The sequence below is a fragment of the Zingiber officinale genome, chromosome 6B, assembly GCF_018446385.1.
Source record: "Zingiber officinale cultivar Zhangliang chromosome 6B, Zo_v1.1, whole genome shotgun sequence".
In the NCBI taxonomy this organism is placed as follows: Eukaryota; Viridiplantae; Streptophyta; class Magnoliopsida; order Zingiberales; family Zingiberaceae; genus Zingiber; species Zingiber officinale.
In genome coordinates this window covers 53889549-53909090 of record NC_055996.1, presented here as the reverse complement: position 1 = coordinate 53909090, position 19542 = coordinate 53889549, and positions in this window count along the sequence as shown.

Sequence of the window (19542 nt, the reverse complement as noted above, 5' to 3'; positions counted from 1 at the left end):
GACGGAAAAATTTGTCCAACAAAAAATTCATGCTCATCTGTTGCTTCTTCAATTGGCCTTTGGAGCAATCGACAATTTAGAAATATGAATCATTAGCTATTAGTAACTCCTCCTCTAAGTCACTGTACTCCACTGGATCTATTTCATATTGTTCAATATGCATATCATCAACTAAGAATTCTTGTACATCTGTATTACATTGTAAATCCTCTCCATTTCGGTTATAATACCCTTCCTCCTCAATCCAAGTAGGCTCAAAGTAATCACCAAGTGTTGTACAAGGATTCAAAACTTCATCTTCTTGAATACTAGCTTCTTCATTTAGATCAAATGTGAAATTACTGTTTGTATTTCTATTTGTGTTAGATACACAACTATACTGCGAAGATGATGGAATATTTGTTTTGGATAATTCTCCTACATTAGCTCCATGTCCAATGCTAGAATTTGTATCAAGTGTATTCCATATCTCAGAGAGAATTTCATCATTTATATGATCATTCCTGAATTATTAAATTACAAACTAATTTAGTAAATTTACAACTACCTAAGTTAGTTTGTAATTTTGCATAATTCAAACTACTAGGAAGGGTTGAGCGAGGAAAAGATCTATATGATGTAAAAGTAAAGTTTTAACCACAGATCACGTTGGGCCTGATATCGATGATATCAAGCCCAACTTGTAAACTAGGACCACCACTGACAGAATGTGAGGCCTAAATAAAAAATGATTAGCCCAATTTAACTAACAACTTGAGAAACTAACAACACATTAAATGGTTGTAATCAAACAAGTTTAGGTCCATAAGTGGCTTTTGGTCAACACACATTGATGAACCAAGGGTAATTGGATTTATAGAAACTCCTAATCACTATGAAAGGTTGAGCGAGGAGAGATGGTAGATATGGTGACAAACAAAACTTTTGATGAAGGCAGAATGTGGGTCTGATATGATCAAGGTCCTGATACTACCATAATTAACCTAATATGCATGAGCAAGGTATAGCTCAAATTTAGCATCATACTAGAACCATAAGTATGCAAATCGATTAAGTATTCCCCACACAACCAAACGAAATCATAACCAAGACTTTTTTTCATCACCATTTGCAACAATACTGTATTTTTTTTTACCATCACTACCCTATTTTACAGTAATAAATCTATACATACATATCTATAATCTTTAAATGCATTCTGCTAATTTCACTCTTGTTAAAAGTTTGTCCTTCTCGGCCGACGTTCTTAACTGTAGTTGTCCTTTGGACTCCTCTTGAAACTCTTACGGCAATATACCATAACCCTATCTGGTCTTTTGTAATCACGCCAACCAGCACGAGCAGGAATGGCAAGCGCAGGAGGTTCATATTTCTTTCATGTTTATAATACCACTTAGAGGGATGGAGGGAGAGAGACGGTGAGAGGACGTGCATCCGAACCACAAAATAATTTTCAAATCTATTTGTGGCTTGGATGCTTGGAAAATGGTGATTGAAAAAGGTGGTTGGCAGTAGCCAGAGGGGTAATTAATCTGGGAATTGAATTTCATAATATGCGCCTTTTGGTATAAACCAAACTACCCTACGCCTTTTGGTAAATTACCGCTTAAAAAGGGTTGGGGTGATAGTGTCTAGCGTGTATATGAGACCATCCACCTGCTCTTGGATTTTCTTGAGGCCCCTGATCCGACCACCTTGGAGACAAATGAGGCAAAATTCATACAATCAAAAGAGGAAATGACAACTCCATTACAATTCAAGACTTAAAGTAAAGAACCAACAAGTCACACAAGGAATTGAACCAATGTTATCTGGATCTTGAAGGTTATTGTTGTAAGCTTCAGATGGAACTGATCTAAGGAGCTTGGATGGCCTGAATGGAGAGGTGGCTGCTATCCGATTCTCAGAAGAAGAGCTACGGATGAGAGCTGATCAGAGAGGGAATGCGAGTGTGATCCAGATGGAGTGAGTAGAGCTGTGCTTGTGACGAAGAAGCTATGTGGGATGGCCGGATGAAGCTTCTCCGACAATTGATCTGTCGACGAAGAGGCTGTGGATTGATGAAACCAGCTGTAGCACTTCTCCCGATCGGGAGAAATCTACAGCAAGAAGAGATGATGGCTCCAGAATCCGGAAGCTGGATGAGAAAGGCTAGTGGAGAACCTCAAATCCGAGTGTTCCCACTAGGGGCGGCTGGCAATGGCGAAGAAGCAATGAGATCTGGCGACCGGTGGTGAAGATGACTGAAGGAGGTGACTCGTGGGTGGAGAGCTCTTTCAATCAAAAAAGGGCTCCGACAGTGATGATAGGGATGCACGAGATCTAGCGTTGAGGAACGAGAGGTGTGCGTGAGGCTCCCTTCTGTCAGTTCCTCTCTTCAAACCTAGGCTTCTCCTCCTAATGCTCATTATTAGTGGTATTCATTCAATAGACCAGATCATCCCCCAACTAGATGGAGAGCCCAGATCATTCAGATTTATTTTTAAAACTTGTGGTTAGAGGAGGAAATTCCGTCGTTAAAGACATGCCATTAAAGATCAAAATTAAAAATATCATCATTAATGACAAAGCATTAGCAACGGATCAAAATATTATCGTTAATGTGTATACATCAACGACGGACATTAAATCTCATCGTTGTTGAATCACCAATGATCCTGTCCGAATGCTGAACCAACGGACGCTAGGCACGGGGCGCTCTCCGGCTGTCGACGTGGACCTTCGACTGGTAACACAGCTCCGGCGAACCTGCACAGAAGTCGGGCCGGGAAGGGGTTCCCGGCGGCGACCCTTCGACGCTCAAGTCAGGCGAAGCTCAAGAGAGAAAAAGTGGCTCCAGAACTCGTAGAAAACGTACCTCCGGGGAAGAATAAGGGCCTTTATATAGGGCAGCGAAGAAGTGAGTGTACACCTTCCGAGGTGCACACGTGTCCATAACCCATACTCCCGTAAGGACTTGTCAGTGAGCTTTCCTAACCCATACTGCTACAATCTTAGCATGTCCTCGATGGGACAGTGGAATCCCCTGTCACAAGATTTGGAGTATGGCCCCCACGTGAAACATACCTGCTGTCAGAAAAAGACGTTCCTTGTCCTTTTCCCCTTTACTCCAAATCTGGCTTCCGGGCGGACAGCTCCCTCAACATCCGGCCGGACATATGCGATGGTTTACTTGGGGAGATCCTCCATCACGTGCTTTATGGGGACTATTAGCAGTGTTACCTTATGGCTTTGGCCGAGCGTGAGGTCCGCTCGGCCCACGAGCGCCGGAACCCGATTTCGACAGGCGCCTTTAACCATCAGCCGTATATCGTTCGGTCGGCAAGCCGATCGGACCCATCCCTCTCCGGGCGTTCGATTCCATTGGCCGGCCGGACGTCCGGTCGGACCCGGCCCTCTCCGGATGGACGACTGCCACTGTGACTTCCACGTGGCGTTGACTTCACAGGGCGGGGCCCCCTGCTCTTACTACCGGATTACTTGCCTCCCCTTCAAGTCTAGTCGAAGGAGGCGGATAGTCCGACTGACTGGACTAAGAATCCGGCCGAGCGGTTCCTCCGTGCTTGTATCATCCGCTCGGCTGACCATAGAGGCAGCCTTAAGCGAATCAACAATGGTCTTCACCGGATCTCCTCGTATTCTGCGCCAATCTTCGACATTAAGGTTGAGCATGCTTTCATTAAATGCTCCGAATGATTGAATGCCACGTGGAGCACTGCCATCGGTGTACGGCGGCGGTGGCGTGGTGTTTTGATGTGATCGAAGCAATTCGAAATGGATGGCTCAATGCCTGCTTTGATTCCCGTGACCTGGATCCAACGGTGGAGGCCGCCCGGCCCTCACCCTATAAATTCTTCGTTTTTCCTTCTCTTCCTCATTTGCCTCCGCGATTCCAACCATTGCCCCCTGCGCTTTGGAGCTCCGGCGATCCTGTTTCTGCTCTCCGACGCTCTCCGGCGCCTCTTTCGCGATCCCTTTCCCCGCAGTAAGGTTTTATAGCTTTCCTTCCTCCTTTCCGGTGTTTCCTCCGCATTTCTTCCTCAGTTTCGATCCTTGAAACCTCCTTTCGTTTGCTGTTGTTCTTTTCCTGCCTTTTTTGCCTTTTGATTCCTTCCGATCGGCCCATGGCTAGTTCTTCCAATCCCGCAGATCAGTCGCTCGGCCCAACGGATTTCGAAATTCGTTTAGCTGGTCCTTCCGCTCGGCCTCACAGGCCGCCGCACGGAGCTTTCTGTGTCTTCCGAGACCAGTTTACCTCCGGTCTTCGTTTTCCTGTGCACCCCTTCATTATAGATGTCTGTAATTTTTTCGGGGTGCCGCTCGGCAGTTTAGTACCCAATACCTTCCGTCTCCTCTGCGGTGTTGTCGTTTTGTTTAAGATTCACAACATCCCCCTCCGACCGGAGGTCTTTTTTATTTTTATTACCCCAAGCAAGCCGAGCCGGGCACCTTCATGTTCCAAGCTCGGCCCGGCTTGGTCTTTTTCAACAAACTCCCTACTTCCAATAAAAATTGGAAGGATTATTTTTTCTACATCCGTATGCCCAATCAGGCAAGCTTCCCGATCCAGTGGCAAGTCAGTCTGCCCCCCACTCCCGAGTTGAAGAAGTTCAAGACCCGACCAGACTACCTCCACTCTGCAAATATACTAGCCGGTCTGCGACTTGACATCAACAAACTTCTCCACGAGGGAGTGATGTACATCTTCGGGCTGAGTCCTATACGGACCCCTCTTCCGGCCGGCTTCGGTAAGAACTTTGGTTGGGCATTTGCTTTGATTGCTAACTGAGTCGACCACTCCTGCTTCTCAGCAAAACGTGGCCAGCGGAGCCACTCGTTCTGGAGAACCAACTGCCCCTGAGGAAGGTTCGCTCGGGAGGAGGAGCAGCCCTTACAAAAGAGGCGTCGAGTGGAGACTCCACTGCGATCGGCAACCTCCGCGGTCCAACCATCCGAGCGGGTCACTGCAACTGCTCCGGGCAAGGCGCCAGAGACCGAAACCATCTCGTCCAACCGGACTCCTTCGGATTGGGACTCGCCAACCAGTCCAACGCTCTACCATTCATTCGCAGTTTTCTGCGCCGGCTTCTGATCCCCTCCCGACAGCCGGTCGGACGACCCCCGATCATGGCCGCACGATTCGGGTCACTCTTCATCTTCCGACTGAAGAGCTGATTCCAGAGGCCGACCGTCCATCTGCGCCCGAGCACACCATCACCTTGAAAGGGCCCCTAGCTGAGATGTGGGCCGATGCTCGGGCCCGCACTGCGCTGATACCCCTCGGAAATTTGGCTAACAGCCATATGCAGCAGGCCACAGGGGTAATTTTGTAATCTACAAACTTTGGTGTTCATTTTTTCCGATCGGCCTCTAATAGCTATAATTTTCTTTTGCCAAAGATGGGTGGAGGAAATTGCGGTTTCCAACCGCTTGACCTTGGTGGATGAAGAGCTACGACAACTGAAGGCCGCAGTTGGTCCGTCCGGCCTTCAGGGCCCTTCCTATTCCGAGCTGCAAAAGGAGCTGAAGAAAGCTCAAACTCTGCTGGCGGTCGAGCAGAAGAAGACAGCCGACCAGGCCCACGCCTTGGCCGAGTCCGTGCGACAAGTCAAGTCGCTTGACACAAAAATAACCCTGGCCACCACTCGGAAGAATACAGCTATCTCCGATCTGGAGAAGAAGAACGTTGAGGCTCGGGGCCTGGAGCTGAAGATAAAAGAGTTGACGGAGCAGCTCGACAGGGAGAAGGCGGGCCGCTCGGCTGACGCGGAAAATCTTAAGAATCTGAACGAGGCCCTCACAGGCTCTTAGGCGACTTTCAAAGAATATCAAGATGCCGAGCCGAGCCGAGTCGCCGCTCTGCGACAGAGCTACATCCGATCGCCCGAATTCTCGGAGAAAATTTGCGAGCGGATGTACTCAGCCTTCGACTTGGCCATGACTGCCACTATGACCTATCTGAAGTCGAAGGGCCTTCTTCCGGAGTCCACCAATATTTCGGCCGGCGATCAGGTGGCGCTCCTAGATAACATCCCCAAGACCCTCTACAATTATATCGAGTAATTCTTGTAATTTGGCCACTCGGCTAAATATGATCCCTTTTGTACTTAGGCCGCCCGGCCTGAGATTTTATTTTTAATGCAATGCTTTCCTTTCGCGCACTCTATCTTTTTGCACTTTGTTCTTTTTCTAATTAATATGTGTGTTGCCCGCTCGCCTATTATCACCCCTCTGGCATTCGAAAGGCATTCTTGCGAAGTACTTGGCCATGCCCTTCCTCTCGGGCAAATATTCCGGACGCGTAACATTCCGCTTTGCTAGCAAGGATCGCTCGCTATAAGACGACCAGTACCTTTGGGCATTGAGCCGAGCGGAACGTAGAGTCGGTCGAACAATATTGGCGGCAAACTTCTCGGACACTTGCAGTCGGAGCTCGACGGTCTTCCACTCGGACGTTTATTGACGCCGGCTCGTCTCTCGATATTTAACGTCGGAGCTCGACGGTCTTGCGCTCGGACGTTTATAGACGCCGGCTCGTCTCTCGATATTTAACGTCGGAGCTCGACGGTCTTGCGCTTGGACGTTTATAGACACCGGCTCGTCTCTCGATATTTAACGTCGGAGCTCGACGGTCTTGCGCTCGGACGTTTATAAACGCCGGCTCGTCTCTCGATATTTAACGTCGGAGCTCGACGGTCTTGAGTTCGGAAGTTTATAGACGCCGGCTCGTCTCTCGATATTTAATGTCGGAGCTCGACGGTCTTGCGCTCGGACGTTTATAGACGCCGGCTCGTCTCTCGATATTTAACGCCGGAGCTCGGCGGTCTTGCGCTTCGGATGTTTATAGACGCGGCTCGTCACTCGATATTTAACGTCGGAGCTCGGCGGTCTTACGCTCGGACGTTTATAGACGCCGGCTCGTCTCGATATTTAACGTCGGAGCTCGACGGTCTTGCACTCGGACGTTTATAGACGCCGGCTCGTCTCGATATTTAACGTCGGAGCTCGGCGGTCTTGCGCTCGGCCGTTTATAGACGCCCGCTCGTCTCGATATTTAACGTCGGAGCTCGGCGGTCTTGCGCTCGGCCGTTTATAGACGCCGCTCGTCTCGATATTTAACGTCGGAGCTCAACGGTCTTGCGCTCGGCCGTTTATAGACGCCGGCTCGTCTCGATATTTAACATCGGAGCTCGGCGGTCTTGCGCTCGGCCGTTTATAGACGCGGCTCGCTCTCGATATTTAACGTCGGAGCTCGACGGTCTTGCGTTCGGACGTTTATAGACGCCGGCTCGTCTCTCGATATTTAACGTCGGAGCTCGACGGTCTTGCGCTTGGCCGTTTATAGATGCCGGCTCGTCTCTCGATATTTAACGTCGGAGCTCGACGGTCTTGCTCTCGCACGTTTATAGACGCCGGCTCGTCTCTCGATATTTAACGTCGGAGCTCGACGGTCTTGCGCTCGGCCGTTTATAGACGCCGGCTCGTCTCTTGATATTTAACGTCGGAGCTCGACGGTCTTGCGCTCGGACGTTTATAGACGCCGACTCGTCTCTCGATATTTAACATCGGAGCTCGACGGTCTTGCGCTCGACCGTTTATAGACGCCGGCTCGTCTCTCGATATTTAATGTCGGAGCTCGACGGTCTTGCAGGTTAATTTTTACGCTGCCGATCGGAGAATCCATTGGCCATCCTTTGCATTAATTTTGCTTCCTGCATTACAAGGACATGGACGACTAACATATACAAAAATGATTTACATTCATGCACCTTTCACCCCGCTCGATAAGGCTGGAGTTGATTCGCACTCCACGGTCGATCCAGCTGCCGCCCGTCTTCATCCTCCAAATAATATGCGCCCGATCAGAGCTTTTCAATAACCTTGAAGGGGCCTACCCACGGTGCCTCCAGTTTGCCGACGTCGCCGACCGGCTTGACCTTCTTCTAGACAAGATCACCAACCTTGAATGATTTGGGGATTACACGGCGGTTGTAATTTTGCTTCATCCGCTGCCGGTACGCCATCAACCAAACGGACGCCTTGGCTCGCTCCTCGTCGACCAAATCCAGCTCCATGTTTCTCCGTTCGGCGTTGTCATCATCATAGCTCTGGATTCGGACGGACTCGACGCCGACTTCAACCGGAATAACCGCCTCGCCGCCATACACCAAATGGAACGGTGTGACGCCCGTCCCTTCCTTCGGAGTCGTTCGGATGGCCCATAAGACGCCCGGCACTTCATCCGGCCAATTTCCTCCCAAATGGTCAAGCCGAGCGCGCAGAATACGAAGAATTTCCCGATTGGCTACTTCGGCTTGACCGTTGCTTTGGGGATAAGCCACGGACGTGAAGTGTTGCTCGATGTCGTAGCTTTTGCACCAATCCTCTAGCACCTTCCCTGTGAATTGCCGCCCATTGTCGGAAACCAATCGGCGAGGGATGCCGAATCGACAGATGATGTGTTGCTAGATGAATTTTTTGACCATCTGTTCAGTGATCTTTGCCAGAGGCTCGGCCTCCACCCACTTGGAAAAATAATCGACCGCCACTAGCAAAAATTTCCTCTACCCGGTTGCCATTGGAAATGGACCGACAATATCCATTCCCCATTGATCGAACGGACATGACACGGTTGATGCCTTCATTTCCTCGGCCGGTCGGTGGGAGAAGTTATGGTACTTCTGGCACGAAAGGCACGTAGATACTGTCCGAGCGGCGTCTGCTTGTAAGGTCGGCCAAAAGTATCCGGCTAGCAGGATCTTCTTAGCTAGTGACCATCCGCCCTGATGTCCTCCGCATGATCCTTGATGTACTTCTTGGAGGATGTAAGCCGAGTCTTCCGAGCTCACGCATTTCAACAGCGGGCGTGAGAAAGCCTTTTTGTAAAGCTGATCGCCGATGAGTGTGAACCGACCGGCTCTTCTCCTTAGCAGCTGGGCTTCATTCCGGTTGGACGGTGTGGCTCCCGAGCGGAGGAACTCTATGATGGGTGTCCGCCAGTCGTATGGAAATGTGAGGCCTTCCATCCGGTCGACGTGCGCCACCAACAGTACTTTTTCAATTGATTGCTGAATGGCGACCGGCGTTATTGAGCTCACGAGTTTGGCTAACTCATCGGCTGCTTGATTTTCTGCTCTGGGTATCTTCTGGACAATAACTTCTCTAAAGTCAGCTTTGAGCTTCTCAAAGGCTTCAGCGTAGAGCTTGAGCCGAGCACTATTGATTTCGAAGGTACCAGAGAGCTGCTGAGCGGCCAACTGCGAATCCGAGTGAAGCGTTACCCGACCAGCTCCCACATGCCGAGCTGCCTGCAAGCCGGCTATGAGGGCCTCATACTCTGCTTCATTGTTGGTAGCTTTATAATCCAGCCGGACGGATAAGTGCATCTTCTCTTCTTGAGGGGAGAGTAACAATATTCCAATCCCGCTTCCGAGCCGAGTGGACGACCCTTCCACATATATTCTCCACATAGCTTCCGGCTCCGACCTTTGCACCTCAGTCACAAAATCGGCCAAGGATTGCGCTTTGATCGCCGAGCGGGGCTGGTATTGGATATCAAATTCACTTAACTCCGTCGTCCATTTGATGAGCCGTCCGGATGCCTTTGGATTTAGTAGAACACGTCCGAGCGGGCTATTGGTTTTGACAATGATCGTATGCGCCAGGAAGTATGGACGAAGGTGCCGAGCGGCCAGGACCAGAGCGAAAGCCAGCTTCTCGAGCCCAGTGTAGCGAGATTCAGCATCTTTTAAAATGTGACTAAGCAAATACACAGGCTCTTCTCCGCTCGACCTCACTAAAGCTGAGCCGATTGCATGCTCGGTTGAAGACAAGTACATATGAAGCGGCTCACCCGCTGTCGGCTTGGCTAATACCGGGAGAGTTCAAATATGCCTTCAAATCTTCGAACGCCTGGTCGCATTCTTCGTCCCAGTGAAATTTTGTAGCTTTGCGTAAGATCTTGAAAAAAGGAAGGCTCCGGTCGGCGGTTTTGGAGATGAACCTGGACAGAGCGGTTATCCGACCGGTCAAACGCTGCACTTCCCTTGTATTTCTTGGAGGCGGCATATCTTGTAGAGCTTTCACCTTGCTGGGATTTGCTTCGATTCCCCGCTCTGTCACTATGTACCCCAGAAAGCGCCCTCCTTTTGCTCCGAACAGGCACTTTTGGGGATTTAGCTTGACTCCATATTTGCGCAGCGTTCGGAAGGTTTCCTCCATGTCTTTGAAGAGATCGGCCGCTCGGACGGACTTAATGAGAATGTCGTCCACATAAACTTCTAGATTCCTTCCGATCTGCTCTCTGAACACTTTATTCATCAAGCGCTGATATGTGGCCCCCGCATTCTTTAATCCGAACGGCATTACATTATAGCAATAAGTGCCGTCGGCCGTCACGAAGCTGACCTTTTCTTGATCTTCACGGGCGAGCGGCACTTGGTGATAGCCCTGGTAGGCGTCGAGCATACAGATTAATTCGCAGCCGGCTGTAGAGTCCACTAGCTGATCTATCCGGGGCAGAGGATAAAAATCTTTCGGGCAAGCTTTGTTGAGATCCCGAAAATCTATGCACACTCTCCACTTGTTGCCTGGCTTGGAGACTAATACTACGTTAGCCAACCAGCTCGGGAACTGCACCTCGCGTATATGGCCGGCCTCCAGAAGTTTTTCCACCTCCGCTCGGATGATGGAATTCTGCTCGGCGCTGAAGTCCCTTTTTCTTTGCTTTACTGGCCGTGCGTCCGGTCGGACATGTAGCTCGTGCTGCGCTATGCTCGGCAAAATTCCGGGCAGCTCATGTGTCGACCAAACGAAGACATCATGATTTCTTCGGAGGCATTGGATCAGTTCTTCTTTCTGTTTCTCCTCCAGATCGGACGCTATAAAGGTTGTGGCCTCCGATCGGGTTGGGTGAATCTGCACTTCCTCTTTTTCTTCATAAATTAAAGAGGGTGGCTTTTCGGTGATGGCGTTTACCTCGATCCGGGGCGCCTTCCGAGCGGAATTGGCCTCTACTCGGACCATCTCGATGTAGCATCGCCGAGCTGCTAGTTGATCTCCCCGTACTTCTCCCACTTTGTCCTCCACGGGGAACTTGATCTTCTGGTGGAAGGTTGAGACGACCGCTCGGAATTCGCTGAGCGCCGGTCGTCCCAAAATGACGTTGTAGGACGAGGGAGAGTCGACCACCACGAAGTTTATCGTCCTTGTCCTCCTGAGCGGCTCTTCTCCCAGCGAGGTAGCCAGCCGGATTTGTCCGACCGGCTGAACTTCGTTACCCGTAAACCCCGTAGAGCGGAGTTGTCATGGGTAACAGCTCGGCTCGGTCAATTTGTAGTTGATCGAACACCTTCTTAAATATGATGTTGACCGAGCTTCCTGTGTCAATTAATACGCGATGAATAGTGTAGTTAGCTATTACCGCTTTGATGAGTAGAGCGTCGTCGTGGGGCACTTCAACTCCTTCCAAGTCCCCGGGCCCGAAACTAATTTCGGGTCCTTCCGTGACCGCATGAATCTGGAGCTGCCGGATGCTCGCCTTTCTAGCTCGGTTGGAGTCTCCTCCGGTCGGCCCGCCAGCAATAACGTTAATCTCGCCTCGGGAAGTATTGCTTCTATTTTCCTCTTCCCGAGCGGACGGTCGAGACCGTTCTCTGGACGCTCAGCCATTCTCCTGCCTTGGGGAACGATGCCAATCGGGAGTCTGTTGCTGCTGTGGCCTATCAGCTCGCGTCCGATCGGCTTCATGAGTTCTCTGTCGCCTGTCGACTGAGGGAGACCATCGTCCGGCATTCCGGGGCACAGGATGAGTCACGAAGGGAAGACTTCGACAATCCCTTGTGTTGAGCGTATCCGTCCGGTGGAAGGAGCAGAACATCGGGGTCCATCTCTTCTTTGGCTTGGGCCGGGCGGCGGCTACCTCTTGCACATGGGACCTGACATGGGGGGATCGGATTGCTTCGGCCCTTGGTCCTCTAGGTGGCTGATGAGCGGCGTGCTGTTTCCGCTCGGCAGGTGGAGCCCGCTCGGTTGGAGTTTCTTTTTTCCTGGCCACTTGCGCTTCTTCCACGTTGATGTATTCGTTCGCCCGGTGTAGCATGTGATCATAGTCTCGGGGCGGCTTTCGGATGAGCGATGGGAAGAAATCCCCATCCACTAGGCCTTGTGTAAAGGCATTCATCATGGTTTCCGAGGTGGCCGTTGGAATGTCCATCGCCACTTTGTTAAACCGCTGAATGTAAGCTCGGAGTGATTCACGGGCTTCTTACTTGATGGCGAACAGGCTCACGCTTGTTTTCTGGTAGCGTCGACTGCTTGCAAAATGGTGGAGGAAGGCCGTTCGGAACTCCTTGAAGCTCGTGATGGATCTGTCCGGCAACCTCCGAAACCACCGTTGAGCCGATCCCGAGAGAGTGGTAAGAAACACTCGGCATTTTACTCCATCTGTGTATTGATGGAGCGTAGCTGTGTTATCAAACTTACCCAGATGATCATCTGGGTCAGTTGTCCCATTATACTCGCCGATCGTCGGAGCCACGTAGTGCTTCGGCAGAGGATCTCGTAGAATAGCCTCCGAAAATTAGCGATTGATCCTCTCGGGCGATGCGTCCGCTCGGGGGGCTTTCCCTTTCCTGGCATCTCGTCTAGGCATTTCGTCCGAAGAAGATCCCCGATCTCTATGAGCTGCTGCGGCTTCTAGAGTGCGGAATAGGGCTCGATGAAATACAACGGTGGCTTGAGGTGCTTCCGCTCGGCCACCAGAAGCAGACGTTGCTTGCTGCTCCGGCCGCTCGGCTGTGGCTTTCTGTTTTTGCTCCACAAGCTTGGCGGCCCTTATCTCGAACAGAGCGTCTAGTTCCTCCGTCGAGAGCGTCACCGTGTGTTGTCGTCCAGCCTCGTCCATTGTTCCCGTGCAGATGCAGGAGCGTTCCCACAGACGGCGCCAAATTGATCCTGTCCGAATGCTGAACCAACGGACGCTGGGCACATGCAGGGCGCTCTCCGGCTGTCGACGTGGACCTTCGACTGGTAACACAGCTCCGGCGAACCTGCACAGAAGTCGGGCCGGGAAGGGGTTCCCGGCGGCGACCCTCCGACGCTCAAGTCAGGCGAAGCTCAAGAGAGAAAAAGTGGCTCCAGAACTCGTAGAAAACGTACCTCCGGCGAAGAATAAGGGCCTTTATATAGGGCAGCGAAGAAGTGAGTGTACACCTTCCGAGGTGCACACGTGTCCATAACGCATACTCCCGTAAGGACTTGTCAGTGAGCTTCCCTAACCCATACTGCTACAATCTTAGCATGTCCTCGATGGGACAGCGGAATCCCCTGTCACAAGATTTGGAGTATGGCCCCCACGTGAAACATACCTGCTGTCAGAAAAAAACGTTCCTTGTCCTTTTCCCCTTTACTCCAAATCTGGCTTCCGGGCGGACAGCTCCCTCAACATCCGGCCGGACATATGCGATGGTTTACTTGGGGAGATCCTCCATCACGTGCTTTATGGGGACTATTAGCAGTGTTACCTTATGGCTTTGGCCGAGCGTGAGGTCCGCTCGGCCCACGACCTTTTCCACTGAGCGCCGGGACCCTGATTTCGACAGGGCGCCTTTAACCATCAGCCATATATCGTTCGGTCGGCAAGCCGATCGGACCCATCCATCTCCGGACGTTCGATTCCATCGGTCGGCCGGACGTCCGGTCGGACCCTGCCCTCTCCAGCCGGATGTCATTCCCAAACCCACAATCCAAACACTATCTTTTACTATCATTACATTCCCTCATTCCCAAATCCATCAACCAAACACCCCCTAAATTTGTGGTCGATGAATTGGCTTTTCTTCCTTTTTTGATTGTATTATTATTGATACGGACCCCTAAAGAACGGGTCAAACTCAAGAATGTCGGACGATATGGTAGTTGATCCGGAGGTAAGAACGGGGGTGTAACGACCACCCTTCTTACTACTACTACTCTCTAAGGATGACCGTTACTTAACTACTAACTCTACTTAACCGGTATGATTAAAAATCACATGGAAACCCTACCGAAAAATTTCGACAGAATCTTCCCTGTACCGGTGACTTTAAACTGACATACATAACATAATATACACGACGGCCACAGGCGGCTGGAACACATATCAAACACACAAAATGAATAACATCACCATGCAGTTTAATGAAATCAAATCATGCAAGTAATGAATAGCGGAAACAAAATAAACATACAATTAACTAACAGCGGAAGACTAAATGACTCATCTAATACATTCTTAATAAATGACAATCTTAATAAATTCTTAAACTAAGTCCCAAGGCTTCCACAGTCCTGGCATCACACACCATCCGCGCCACCTTGTCGCCGTCCTTTCTATATCTTTTCCTTTCCTGTATCTGCAGTAAGAGGAAGTGTAGTCTATAAGCAAAATTTGCTTAGTAAGCGCTATCTAACTCACAAAATCACGAATGTGCATGTATACGAAAAGAACTAAAAACTATATGCTCTAAAAAGGAATAAAGCATAAACATAACTGCTCATGTCAAACAAATAGCAAAGAAAAGCTAAGAAATTTACTCATGTAATTCTACTCGCTAATCATGCTACTCATCTAATAGGTAAACATGAAACTACTCATCCACTAGATAAATATGGTAGAATAAAGAACTAAACTTACTGAATTCTAAACACCTTCTGAATCTTATTCCACTTGTTTAAAGACTTATTCTTTAATACTTTATACTTATGTAAAACTCGTTTTACTTGTTCAAAAAACTTATACTTATAATACTTCAAAATAATAATCAACTTCTCTTGGGCCCGGCAACTGTGCTTTTACTTTTGTAACGACCCGACCCATTCGGCGGCCGATTTGGCGACCCTATGGTCGTCGACCGTCGGCCGAGCCGTTACTACTAGGTTATCTAAACCTAGGGACGACTATGGGAGCCCAGCCCAAGGACAGAGAGTCCAGTACAGTGCCACTGATAAAAGTAAAATACTTGTTATCTTTTAATACTTCTATATAATGCCTCGGCATTTTCTTAAGCACCTTGTGTGCCAAAATCCCTAAAGTCTTGACTTTGGGATCTACTTAAGGCCTCGGCCTTTTTCTTTCTTTTCTTTATCTTTCTTATATTTTTCTTAAACTCTTAAAAAGAACATAGGCATGCTACAACATAATTAAATTAAAGGAAAGAAAATCTGACTTCTATAAGCATGCTATATCAGAGACAAATCAAAAGAAAGCATATCTAACTTCTTCAAACATGCTACAACAGATTTAAAACAAAGGAAACAATTCTGAGATCTTTAAGCATGCTAAAATGAATGCAAAGGAAACCCCAAACTGCAATGTGAACTGACATAGCTGTTCCTACTCATTGGAGTTACATAAACTTGATATCTGCATGCATAAAACTAATAAGGAAGGATCTGTATCAAAACTAAGCAATGGAAATGCTAACAGCACAAAACCACTCTACTGCATGCTCATTAAAAGGCCTGTTCCTACACATGGCAGCAAAGAAGAAAATCAAATACTAGGATGTTTCATGCTCTCATTTCCGAATCTAAACAACTAAATCTGGTTTTATGGCAGCAAGCTTCAAGATAAACCAAACCTAAGTCTGTTCATGTTATTCTAATAGTAAGGAGAAACATTATAATTCAATACTGCTCGTGCTCTTCTAGTAATAAAGAAACTACACATGCTTAACTAATAACAAATAGAAAAGTCCAACAACATGCTAAATCATAAGTCTAAAGAATCTTTAGGAAATAAAAATAATCTTGAAACCAATCCAAAACTGTTCCGAAGTCATGAAAGGAGGACTAAATCCCTAGCAACAATTCTATATAGCATGGTCCAAAACATGAAAGGAAACTAAAGCTCTATCAATTCCTCAATTCTGTACAGCAAGTTCCAAAACAAAGGAAAAATCTAAACTAAGATGCTTCCCAATGCCACTAAACTGCATGCTCCGAATTAAACCATTTCATGTTCTTCCCTGAACCTCACGGCAGCAAACAAAATTCCTAAACATGCTTCACAGCAAAACTCGAACAAGCAAGGAAACACCAAACAAAAACCCTTCTATCTTCTTTATGTGATTCACGGCAGAAAAAACAAAACCAACCATCCTTAACAACATGCTACGAAATCATGGAAAACAAGAATCCGATCAAAAACACAAACCACCTACAATTTATCCCAAAGCTTTCGGAAAAGAAAGGAACAATCGGAGCTATCCTACTGCAGGTGAGTAGCAACTTACCTTGCTGTTCTTGAGCTCACTACCGAAGGAGAAAGGCAGCTCTAAGGTTTCCGAGATACTTGAGTTCCCAGTTCCTCCTCGTGCCCACAAGCTCTCCTCGACGAGAGGATCACAATGGCGTAGAAAACTCTCGGCTTTGATCCTAGGCCGGCTGCCGAAGACCAAAACCCAGCTCCTTCTTCGTCGTCGCCCGAGCAGAAGCGCCACACGCAGACAGAATCAGGAGGAGGGAAAAGATTAGGTTTAGGTCACGGGACAATTAAGCCTTAAGTTTCCCTTTTATATTCCCGGATTCCATTAACTTCCTTAAATAAAATTTCCTACCTTTTCTAAACAGAATCGGTGGTTGGATCACCTGGTCAGCCGGGATTTGACTGAGCCAAAGGCCGCAGGTTCAAATCCCCAGCCGAGCCTTTTATTCTCTTTTTATTCTGCTATTAACTATTTATTACTTAAATACAATTCGACCCTTATTTGATCAAGTAATAACTGCTAGCCCAGTTGGTTAGCCGGGTTTTGCTCGGGTCAAGGGTTGCCGGTTCAAGCCTCAGCTTGGACATTTTTTTGTCGAAACTTCTTTCGTTTAGTAAAAATACCAAACGACCTCCAAAAATTGCATAAAAATATTCTATAAATTCCTAAAAATCTCTAGAATTTTTCTAATGCATTTCTAGATTTTAATAAGAACTTTTAGGACTCCAAATCGTGAAATTTGGGGTGTTACAATTCTCCCTACCTTATAAAAAGTTCGTCCTCGAACTTAGAATAATTCTGGATATCTCTGTCTTGTACTGTCCTTACGCTCCTAAGTAACTTCCTCGTGCTTCTGGTTCTAAATGACTTTCACTAATGGTACTCTTTGTTCTTTAGTCTCTAAACTTCTCGGTCCTCTATTATTCATATTGCATCGTATCCATTAATGGTCTTTGGAAGACTTGATATCTTCCCTATCATTTCTAAACATACTTATGCATATGAATATAAGAGAAATAAAACTAAAATTGTCTCTATTCTTCCTAAGCATATGTATCGAAACATAGAAAATTAAAACATGAATTGTCTTCTTTCCTAAGCACATATAAGCAGGTACTCTATACTGCAAATAATAAAGAAAGCATAAAAGAAAATTAAATATTTTCTTACTTGAAGACGGCAAGGATAGTGCTGATGTGTGATGCTGGAGAATGGGAACTGCTCTGATACCAACTGTAACGACCACCCTTCTTACTACTACTACTCTCTAAGGATGACCGTTACTTATCTACTAACTCTACTTAACCGGTATGATTAGAAATCAAATGGAAACTCAATCAAAAAATTTCGGCAGAATCTTCCCTGTACCGGTGACCCTAAACTGACATACATAACACAATATACACAGCCACAGGCGGCTGGAACACATATCAAACACACAAAAGGAATAACATCAACACGCAGTTTAATGAAATCAAATCATGCAAGTAATGAATAGCGGAAACAAAATAAACATACAATTAACTAACAGTGGAAGACTAAATGACTCATCTAATACATTCTTAATAAATGGCAATCTTAATAAATTCTTAAACTAAGTCCCAAGGCTTCCACAGTCCTGGCATCACACACCATCCGCGCCACCTTGTCGCCTTCCTTTCTATATCTTTTCCTTTCCTGCAGTAAGAGGAAGTGTAGTCTATAAGCAAAATTTGCTTAGTAAGCGCTATCTAACTCACAAAATCACGAATGTGCATGTATACGAAAAGAACTAAAAACTATATGCTCTAAAAAGGAATAAAGCATAAACATAACTACTCATGTCAAACTAATAGCAAAGAAAAGCTAAGAAATCTACTCATGTAATTCTACTCGCTAATCATGCTACTCATCTAATAGGTAAACATGAAACTACTCATCCACTAGATAAACATGGTAGAATAAGGAACTAAACTTACTGAATTCTAAACACCTTCTGAATCTTATTCCACTTGTTTAAAGACTTATTCTTTAATACTTTATACTTATGTAAAACTCGTTTTACTTGTTCAAAAAACTTATACTTATAATACTTCAAAATAATAATCAACTTCTCTTGGGCCCGGCAACTGTGCTTTTACTTTTGTAACGACCCGACCCATTCGGCAGCCCATTTGACGGCCCATTTGGCGACCCTATGGTCGTCGACCGTCGACCGTCGGCCGAGCCGTTACTACTAGGTTATCTAAACCTAGGGACGACTATGGGAGCCCAACCCATCCAGTACAGTGCCACTGATAAAAGTAAAATACTTGTTATCTTTTAATACTTCTATATAATGCCTCGGCATTTTCTTAAGCACCTTGTGTGCCAAAATCCCTAAAGTCTTGACTTTGGGATCTACTTAAGGCCTCGGCCTTTTTCTTTCTTTTCTTTATCTTTCTTATATTTTTCTTAAACTCTTAAAAAGAACATAGGCATGCTACAACATAATTAAATTAAAGGAAAGAAAATCTGACTTCTATAAGCATGCTATATCAGAGACAAATCAAAAGAAAGCATATCTAACTTCTTCAAACATGCTACAACAGATTTAAAACAAAGGAAACAATTCTGAGATCTTTAAGCATGCTAAAATGAATGCAAAGGAAACCCCAAACTGCAATGTGAACTGACATAGCTGTTCCTACTCATTGGAGTTACATAAACTTGATATCTGCATGCATAAAACTAATAAGGAAGGATCTGTATCAAAACTAAGCAATGGAAATGCTAACAGCACAAAACCACTCTACTGCATGCTCATTAAAAGGCTTGTTCCTACACATGGCAGCAAAGAAGAAAATCAAATACTACGATGTTTCATGCTCTCATTTCCGAATCTAAACAACTAAATCTGGTTTTATGGCAGCAAGCTTCAAGATAAACCAAACCTAAGTCTGTTCATGTTATTCTAATAGTAAGGAGAAACATTATAATTCAATACTGCTCGTGCTCTTCTAGTAATAAAGAAACTACACTTGCTTAACTAATAACAAATAGAAAAGTCCAACAACATGCTAAATCATAAGTCTAAAGAATCTTTAGGAAATAAAAACAATCTTGAAACCAATCCAAAACTGTTCCGAAGTCATGAAAGGAGGACTAAATCCCTAGCAACAATTCTATATAGCATGGTCCAAAACATGAAAGGAAACTAAAGCTCTATCAATTCCTCAATTCTGTACAGCAAGTTCCAAAACAAAGGAAAAATCTAAACTAAGATGCTTCCCAATGCCACTAAACTGCATGCTCCGAATTAAACCATTTCATGTTC